The sequence below is a fragment of the Emydura macquarii genome, unplaced genomic scaffold (genome assembly GCF_026122565.2).
Source record: "Emydura macquarii macquarii isolate MOO-44397 ecotype Brisbane River unplaced genomic scaffold, CSIRO-AGI_Emac_v2 contig_2875, whole genome shotgun sequence".
In the NCBI taxonomy this organism is placed as follows: domain Eukaryota; kingdom Metazoa; phylum Chordata; order Testudines; family Chelidae; genus Emydura; species Emydura macquarii.
In genome coordinates, this window is record NW_027133012.1 from 47,329 (window position 1) to 56,441 (window position 9,113).

At 47.5% G+C, this 9,113-nt stretch overlaps 1 long non-coding RNA gene across 1 annotated transcript; it reads left to right on the top strand.

The window, feature by feature from the left end:
* The first annotated feature begins 955 nt into the window (after positions 1–955).
* LOC137166548 (uncharacterized) lies at positions 956–7,989 on the top strand. Its single transcript, XR_010923726.1, has 3 exons — positions 956–1,134; positions 2,132–2,235; positions 7,908–7,989. It is a non-coding gene; the product is annotated as an uncharacterized lncRNA (long non-coding RNA).
* The last annotated feature ends 1,124 nt before the right edge of the window (positions 7,990–9,113 follow it).

Genomic DNA, 9,113 nt, shown 5'->3' on the forward strand with positions numbered 1-9,113 from the left:
AAAGTGGGGCTGGGGTTTTCAAAAGGACGTTGCCGGAGTCAGGCACTCACTGAATTTCCCTGCGAATTGGGACAGACTCACTTGCTGAAGGCTGTTGGGGCAGGTCCCAGCTGAACTGTCTCTTTAAAGGGTGACTTTGGCACTGAACCTTTTTAACTCACCTCTTAACCACACAGACGGTTCCCATTTCTGAGTGTCTGGTGCCACCTAGTGGCTATTCATGTCTGTGGGAACAGCACTTTGTAAAACTAATTTCCATGGCTCCTAAACCTCTGCACAGGCTTCTTTTAAGCACAGGATAACATTCTCTGAGCTGTGTTAGTCACCTCCCACCACCCAGGGCTGGGAACATCCCTTGAATTCTCACTGGTGCAGACACTTACATTAAACAAATCTCTGTTGGGCTGGCTTTAGCATCAGATTCTCTGGGAGCCAGTCCCTTGCACAGATTAGTGCTGTTGGGGTTTGTTCTCTAATGTGAGTCCAAACCCATCTTCATCCCAAGATCCATCTCTAAAGCACAGAGCCTGGCTGGGGAGCCAGCTGGCTGGGTTAGCAGGATGTCCCTGGGTTAGTCGACCAGCATCCCACACAATCTTTATTTTTATTTGGTTTGAATATTCATCTGTGCCAGCCATTAGGTAATGTTCCCCCTACCTGCCTGCTCCACGCCTTCATGGTGCATCTGGGTTTATCACACTCTGCTCTTGGTTGCTTGTTAGCTGCGATTTCAGTGAATTGGACCCCCAAAACTAAGCCACTAATGAGGAGGGGGTCAGTTGCCCATCTTGTTTCAAATGGCCTATTTCCTCACTCAGCACAGCTTCCAGGGGTGTAAGGAGCTAGCAGCCTGGATCTGAGGGATTCTCTCCCCTCATTCGCTCAGATACAGAATCAGGCTGGGGGGACACAGTCTCTGACCCTGTATTACCTACCTCATTTTCAGTGGAAAAATTCAAATCACCTCTGTCTGCTCCGGCCTCCCTTGCTGGGCCCTGCTGCCCGGAGGGCTGGATCGGATACCGAGGGAAATGCTATTATTTCTCAGAGACTGAAGGGAACTGGACCTACAGCCAGAGCCAGTGCTCTTCTCTCAATGCCTCCTTGGCTGGGATCAACAGTGAGCAGGAAAAGGTGAGCGAGCGGCAGATGCTTTATCCCAACAGATGGGGCTTGGCAGGACTGGAATGAGGTTGGGCTCAGCTCCGTATCCCAGAAATTGCCCTGTTACCTCTTATGCTGGGAAACATGAGAGTGTTTCTGGCAGCCAAATCCCAGCCCTGGCTAGAGCTGGGCTCACAGTCGGGTCACAGGGATGCTCACACTCAGCCCACCATCGTCTTCCCCAGAGCCAGAGGTGGGAGGATCCCTCTCTGTAGGGCTGGGCTGGCCCTGGCCACTGGCTGCCTGTTGAAAACCCGCCTCTTCAACTCACCACAGGCAGTGACTCTATGGGGGCGCTCTGTGTCCCTGTCCGGGGAAGCACTAAGGCTCCTGGGCTCTGCTGGGAGTGAGCTCGGCCCTTCCTCAGAGCAGATCCTGCCTGTTTGGTTGAGCGGGGGACGTTATGTGCAAAGTGCTGGGAAGGAGCCTGGCAGGTGCCAGCAACGCCAGAGTTGCCCAGACTGGAGAAGGGCAGGGGCAGGTCTGTCCATGCAAACATGTATGTGGGGATGGAGATAGAGGGGGATGAATATGGCCACTGAGCAGCCCCCAGCTCTGCATGTGTCCCCAGGCTCCCAGCTGAGCAGATCCCAGTCTGATGGGGCTTCCAGAAAACTGGGATTCTCGGTCAGCGATTGGCTCACTGGCTGAGGCTGCTGTCCTGATGGCCCTTCGCTTGCCAGCTCTGACCCCTTCCAAACCTAGAAGGGGCCAGTGGAGGAAAGAACTGTTGCTTTAGCAGAATTCTGTCTTGTGACCCACAGCTAGTTCATTTAGACTGTAACTTGTTCTCAGCCTCCTTGTGGCCCAGGTTGGGCTGGCGTTGTCGGACCTGGGGCTCTCAGCTGGCAAACTATGGGTGGCCCATCCAAACCTGAACTTCTGAGCAGTGGCCACACAGAGCCACAGGGCAGGCGAGCACCACAGCCAGGGGCCTAAATATAATTTGGTTTGTCTTATTTTGCAGGATTTCCTGCTGCGCTATAAGGGCTTCTTGGACCGTTGGATCGGCCTCCAGAGGGAGCCGGGCCAACCCTGGAGATGGCCCAATGGCACCGAATTCAACCTCCAGTGAGTCCCTTTCCCTGTAGTAACGTTGTCAGTGTTAGCTCACAGGTGTCGCTGTGCTGCCAGTGGAACAAGAATTTATCTAACCAAGTTTGAAGGGGTTGGGGGTGTTTCTGTGTGTGTTTTCTTATTGGTATTTGGTTTTCATAGATTAAAACCAATATTCCACCAGCATTTGAGGTCCCAGTGCAGTGTTGTCATTATTATTTGTATTATTGAAGCACTTAGGAGCCCTAGACCAGGGCCCCATTGTGCTAGACAGTGTACAAACACAGAACAAGTTTCAGAGAGGGTGCCACACAGATTGTATATGAGTGACCTGTGGAATCTCTGCCCTTTGGGGCTGAATGGTCCCTGCCCCACGGGCTGTACAATACAGCGCAGCCCTGGGCACTGGGAAGGCTGCTGCTCCATTGGACTGGATGTTCACAAGAGCTACCTTCCCCCCAGTGGGATGTCCCAGTGGAAGTTGAACACCTTAACTCTTCTGAGCTGTGTAGTATGGAGACTAACGTCTGCTCTGCACAGTTGGTGTAACTTGAGGTTTCTCCCTTGTACGGTGCTAGAAAGAAGTCTCATTTCACTAGTAAGAGTCTGTCCTGATGGCCTGTAGGGTTTGAAACAGGCTTGCAACACTCTGAGAGTACCGGAGCTGCCCGTGGAGGATTGTATCAAACTCTTTTCCATGGGAAGCTGCTGCTGTTTGCTGCCATGTGAGAGAGGCCTGTGGAATCTCTCCCCTTTGGGCCAAATGGGACTGGAGAGAAATCTGGGTCTAGGTGAGAGCCTCAGGAAAAGTTGAGGGGCGAGCAAGTTGTGTCAAATATCTACCCAGCATAAAGAGATCACTGGAAGCCCCAGCTGTCATTTTTCAGCCCCCAGCCCCTTTCTCCTCTCCTTGCCCTGCAGTACTTGCTATTTCCCCCTTCTGCCAGGGAGGAGTCTGAAATGGGGCAGATGTCCATGCTTGCAGCTCCTCCCTTTCCTGACCTGCCTGTGTGTGTAACTGATGGGAAATGCCCAGCACTCCCTGACTCCAGCCCCCGTTGTCTGTGTTGCAGATTTCTGATAAGAGGAGGAGGTGACTGTGCATATCTGAGTGATGAGAACTGGGTCAGCAGCTCGAGGTGTGGGACAGAGAGACTCTGGGTCTGCAGCAAACCTGATGTCCTTACAACGGGAGAAGGGATGTGACATGGAATCACAAATTTGAGACTTGTTTGGTCTCTGGAGTCCACAGGCCTTTCTCTCTGAGGGTCCCTCTGCAGTGCTTAGCTCCTGTTGCACTGCACTCTCACAGAACATTCAGATTTGCTATTCCCAAAGGAATCGTACACATGAGCTTACAAGATTCAACTCTGGATCACCCCTCTGGTTAACACACAGCACCTCGGTAAACTTACCCTGGTTTGCACTATAAATATATTATCAATGAACAGAAATTCAAGTGAGAGAGAGCGTGTGACACTTTGTGCCTCAAAGCTACCCCCTGGAATCCCATATTGAGCACAGTAATATAATTGTTTTGTACAAAGTATGCCTTGAGGTTTCATTTTGAAAGTCTTGATCTGGTGAACATTAATATCCTGTTGGATTGTATGTGCAATCTTCGTATGTGAAGTTATGAAGTAGTGCTGTGTATGTTACTTAGGCCTGGTCTACACTAGAGAGTTTTGTTGACAAAAGTAAGCTTTTGTTGACAAAACAGTCCTGGTGTACATACTACAATGCCCCTCTGGCCAACAAAACTGCCCTGTTTTGTTGACAAAATAAAACCACCTCGACGAGAGGCGTAGAGCTTTTTCCGCCCAACTTCTATCGCAGAAGCATTGGTGTAGACACTACTGTATGGTTATGTCGCGGTAAATGGCCTCTGGAAATGTCCCACAATCCCAATCCTGACTACTATGGACATCCATTTGCACTCCGCTGCTCTGCAGCCACCTGTCCCTCCCCCTTAAAGTCGCGGGAAGTTTTGAAATTTTTATTCCACTTCCTGCTTGGTGGCTGCTTGTATGCAGATGCAAGGCGATCTGCCTCTGCAGTCAACCCAGGGGCAAACTTTTTGCCCTTAGCTTCATGTAAATTATGGAGCACACAGCAGGCGGCTATAACCACTGGAATATTGTCCTCATTTAAGTCCAGCCTGCCATATAGGCACCTCCAGCGTGCCTTTAACCTGCCAAATGCACATTCAGCTGTCATTTGGCATCTCCTCAGCCTGTTATTAAAGCGCTCCTTGCTGCTATCCAGGTTGTCTGTGTAAGGCTTCATGAGCCATGGCATTAGTGGATAGGCTGGGTCTCCCAGGATCACTATGGGCATCTCCACATCCCCTATTGGAATCTTTTGGTCTGAAAAGAAAGTCCCTACTTGTAGCTTCCTGTAAGGCCAATATTCCTGAAGATACGAGCATCATGCACCTTTCCTGACCAACCCACATTGATTTCAGTGATATGCCCACGGTGATCCACAAGGACATGCAGTACCTTAGAGAAGTACGCCTTTCCATTGATGCAATCTATCACCAGATGGTCTGGGGCCAAAATTGGGATATGTGTGCCATCTATTGCCCTGCCTCAGTTAGGGAAATCCATCGCTGCAAATCCATCCACTATTTCACGCACATTGCTGTAGACCTTGAAATTTCAGCTAGGCTGGGCCTACTTATAAAATTAAGCTACCAAATTAATAAGTTGCATATTGCAGAGTATGTGAAATGGTGGCTGGAGTCCCTTTTGAAAAGGGGCGATTGTTTTTCATTGCAAAACACCATGCTGTCTTTCTATTCTCAAAGTATGTCTGGTATTTCATTAAGATAACTGTTTATTAATTGCCTCTCTTGTCTGGACCATTTTCCTTAATGAACTTATCCTCTGGGAGTAACTCATCTATGCAGTAAACAGAAATATGTTAAATGCAGGGCGTGCTAGACCTCCATGGCTCCAGACCTCTCAAAATACCTTATGATCAAAGCCCATGGCTGGATGCCACCTCAGGTATTGCTCAATTTAATCACAACAACCCCAATACCCCTTTGTTTGAAGGGTGGAACACTGAAACTAAACAACAAATCTAGGTGGCTAGCTCCTTTTCACTAAGTAAAGCACATAGGTCTCTCCCTCTTGTATTGTTTTTGGGAATTCCTGTGTTTACTCATGTAAATTACCAAAGTGCTTTGAAAAACATTGAATTTAAGAATATAAAAAGAGAAGCAATGGAACAAGAAAAAGGCAATGCAAGACAAGCAAGCTTCAAGAGTAAAGAATCACTCTGGACAAGAAACTGACAAGACCTGCCATCTTGCCCAGCTGTCTTCTGAGACCACGGATTCAGGCTTTCAGGGGAAGCTGCTAAGAAACCATCACCGCCTCTTGCCTGCATTGGTGAGGATAATTGCTTTTGCAGCTAAAATATACTGGACTTTTGGTTTGGGGGTTCATTTCATATGTTTATAAGTATAGTAATTAAAGCCTTTCTGTCATTATCGAACGAGAGTCGTGTCAATTCATGAGCACACTAATAGCAGATCCCAGTCTGTGAGTTAACAATTGCCCAGAGTCACAGTCCTTTGCAATAGAATGTGATTGATGGCCCTGAACACTTGCGATAACAGAGCTCCAACGGTGAACTTGCTGATTCCAAACTGATTAGCGACTGACCGGTAGCAGTCTGGAGTTGCCAGCTTCCACACGGTGATCGCCACATGCTTCTCCTTTGAGAGGGCAACTCTCGTTCTGGTGTCCTTGTGCCACAGGGCAGGGGCGAACTCCACACAGAGTTCCATGAAGGTGGCTTTGCACATTGAAAAGTTCTGTAGCCACTGCACGTCATCACAGACCCGCAAAACGATGCGATTCCCACCACTCCGTGCTTGTCTCACACACCCAGAAATGGCAGTGCACCATGTGCAGATGCTCCATGTGCAGATGTGAATGAAAACAGTAATGCGGTGGTATTTGTCTGCATGTCACTCAGCAGATCAGGCTTCTCGGATTCCTGTTCTGATTCAGAGTTCATGATATACTGCACGACCAGCCACAATGTGTTCAGAATGCTGAAAGCAACAGTGGAGCATAGTGCAGGATCCATCTTTTCAGACAGAGATGGCGGGCATGCAGGAAATGGCGGGGAGCCATTGAAAAAATGGCACGAATCGCTGCCAGCAATGATATGAATGATGAGACGGAAATGCAATGCACCATGGCACATTGAGCCAGCACCCGTGGTGCTCCACGCTCCTCTCCCCGTCCCACAATTCCTAGCTGCAGAAGGAGCTGAGTTGCACAGTGGGATAGCTGTCCACAGTGCCCTGCTCTCACTGTTGATACTACTTAAGACCTAATGACGACCATTGAGTCAAAGAGAAACTGCTGAGTTAGAAATGATCTGCAAACTTGACACATTCAAACTGGGTTGAAACAGAGACTTGGAGTGGCTATCTCACTACCGAAGGTAAATTACTTTGCTCACCCATTCTCACCTCCTACTCTATGGTCGTCATTAGGTCTTAAGTACCGGACTCCACCTCCCCCATTGTTCTCAATGCACCTGGATATCTATAAGATGCCTCTGTGTTTCCTATTTTCTGTATTACTGCATCTGAAGAAGAGAGCTGAAATCTCTCAAAAGCTTATGTCTACAAATATTAAATTTGTTAGTCTTTAAAGTGCCACAGAACTCTCGTTTTTTCTGGGCAGAGACGGCAAGAGTTGGGAGCAGGAAAAGGTCACATGATCTAGATCTGCCCAGCAACAACTGGGGTATTTAAGGACTGAGCTGGCAGCACTCGGGTCCTACTGCCCTAGTGGTAATCGTACCTGCTGGTGCTGTTCTTGTCGTCTCACCCTGCTTACTAGAAGAAGAGAATAATTTACCTGCTGTGTTCCTGGTATCCTGTGTCTTCGTTGTTCCTGTCCCACTACTTCCTGGTCCTGAGTTGACTTTTTAGTAAAAGGGTTTGCAACAATGTCCTTCTCAGGTGGTTCCTCCCAGCTTCTGTCCTGGGGTGTCTGTCCCCAGTTGGCTGCTCTGTCCCTCCCAGGCTTCAGGCTGATTCTTGGCTGCTTCACTATTTGAGGGCCTGCTCACTGTTGGTCCTCTTGTCTGGAGAGACAGACATAATACAGCTTGTTGCCCTCTCTCTCTCCATCACTGCCTCTGCCTCAGGACAAGTTTTAAAGGGCCATGATCTCTAAACTCCAAGGGGTTACACCTAAAAATGAAGTGGCCTGATTCAGAGGGAGTTGCTAGGTCTTGAGCACTTTTAAAGAACATGGCCAATACTGTGAATGTGTCTGTCAGAAATGCAGATAAAGTCATAAGATTAGGCTGTGTGATTATGTGTAATTCTTTATTACGAAACTCAAAGTTCACCCAGATTTCTCTTCCAGCAGATGCCAAGTATCAGTTTTACATTTTCATTTAGGCCCTACTCATGTAGACACATGTGCTTAACTTGACTCATATGAATCACGTTAAAGATGTGCACAAGTGTTTTCAGGGGGCCTTGATTTTCAAATTCCAAACCAGTCAATTGATCTGAGTGTTCGTAACCATGAGCATTAAGCTGTCAGACCTGAGGAACTGGAACTTGTGCTGCTGGATTTTGTACACCTCCTCAGCAACACAGGCTGTTGTGAGTACATCACACCTGTCTTCTACTTGCTACATAGGCAACCCAGAGGACATCACATCACATCAACCCAGAAGACATCACATCAAGGACAAGATCTGAGTTCTCTTCTTCAAGGTGCTTAAGAGAAAGGGCCCAGGACACCGAAGATCTCACTCAACCCTGCTCCCCAGGCACAATGGAACTTCCTACCTGAAGGGTAAGTTAATCTGTACAGGAGACAAACCCTTCTTGGGGCTCAGTTCAGGGCAGTGGAAAAGGATTTAAGAACCAGCACAATTACTACCTCCTTCCACCCCCAGAGCAGGGTTTTTACCCTGAAAAGGAAAATCTGCCATAGACTCCATGAAGACCAGCAGTGACTTTGCTATTACTTTTACACTGAAGGTGCTCACTGATGGGCAGCAATACAAAATCCTATGACAGAACCACCCATCACAGATGCTAGTTCCATCACTTAGTGCACTATTCAATAGCTCTCATACCATAACGAGGGTGTGGTATAATAACCATGTCTGAAATCACAACTTGATGCTACAAATAGTTTCAGGTAACCAAAAAAAAAAAAAAAAAAAAACAAATGCTCACCATTTTTCAAAGAGCATAAAATTGTGCATCAAAAAAATTAAGTACCCATTAGCTACCAAAGAATAGTATCGGTAACACTTCCTTGCTCAGTCTGGTGTTGGGTGGGATTGTGTCTCAGTTCACCTCTGGCCAAATTCCCTTCAGCAGTTAGATAATGAATTTAGTTCAGCTCTCCACAGTCACCATGATAACAAATGTTTCCCTCGACTCCTCATTCTAGGAAAGTGAAAATCCACATGGGCCAGAGTCCTCTTCACCTTCTCCTCTTGGTAGCAGGCCTCACAGAAGTCCAATATTCTCACTCCAGTGAGTTTGTGCTACCTGATTCCCTAGATGCAGGGGAGTGAATGGGTGGAGGGGAAAGGGATGGTGCAGGGTTCGTGTCTTTACTTGGATGTAGGTGAGGGAGAGAGCAGGGCTCCCTCAGTTTTTCTCCTTTTAGGATGTCTTTATTAGTCTTATTACTCTGACCGCTTCATCATTTACCTTTGTTATCATTGTGTGGATGCATGTCATTGTGCTATATATTAGTTATTTTAATAGCAAATACTCACCCTAAATATTTATAAGTAAATAGGTGGTATTATTTTTAGCAAGGCTATCTGTTTTGTAATATTGTACTTCCTATGGTTCTTACTGTGATTTTTAGTTCTACCTT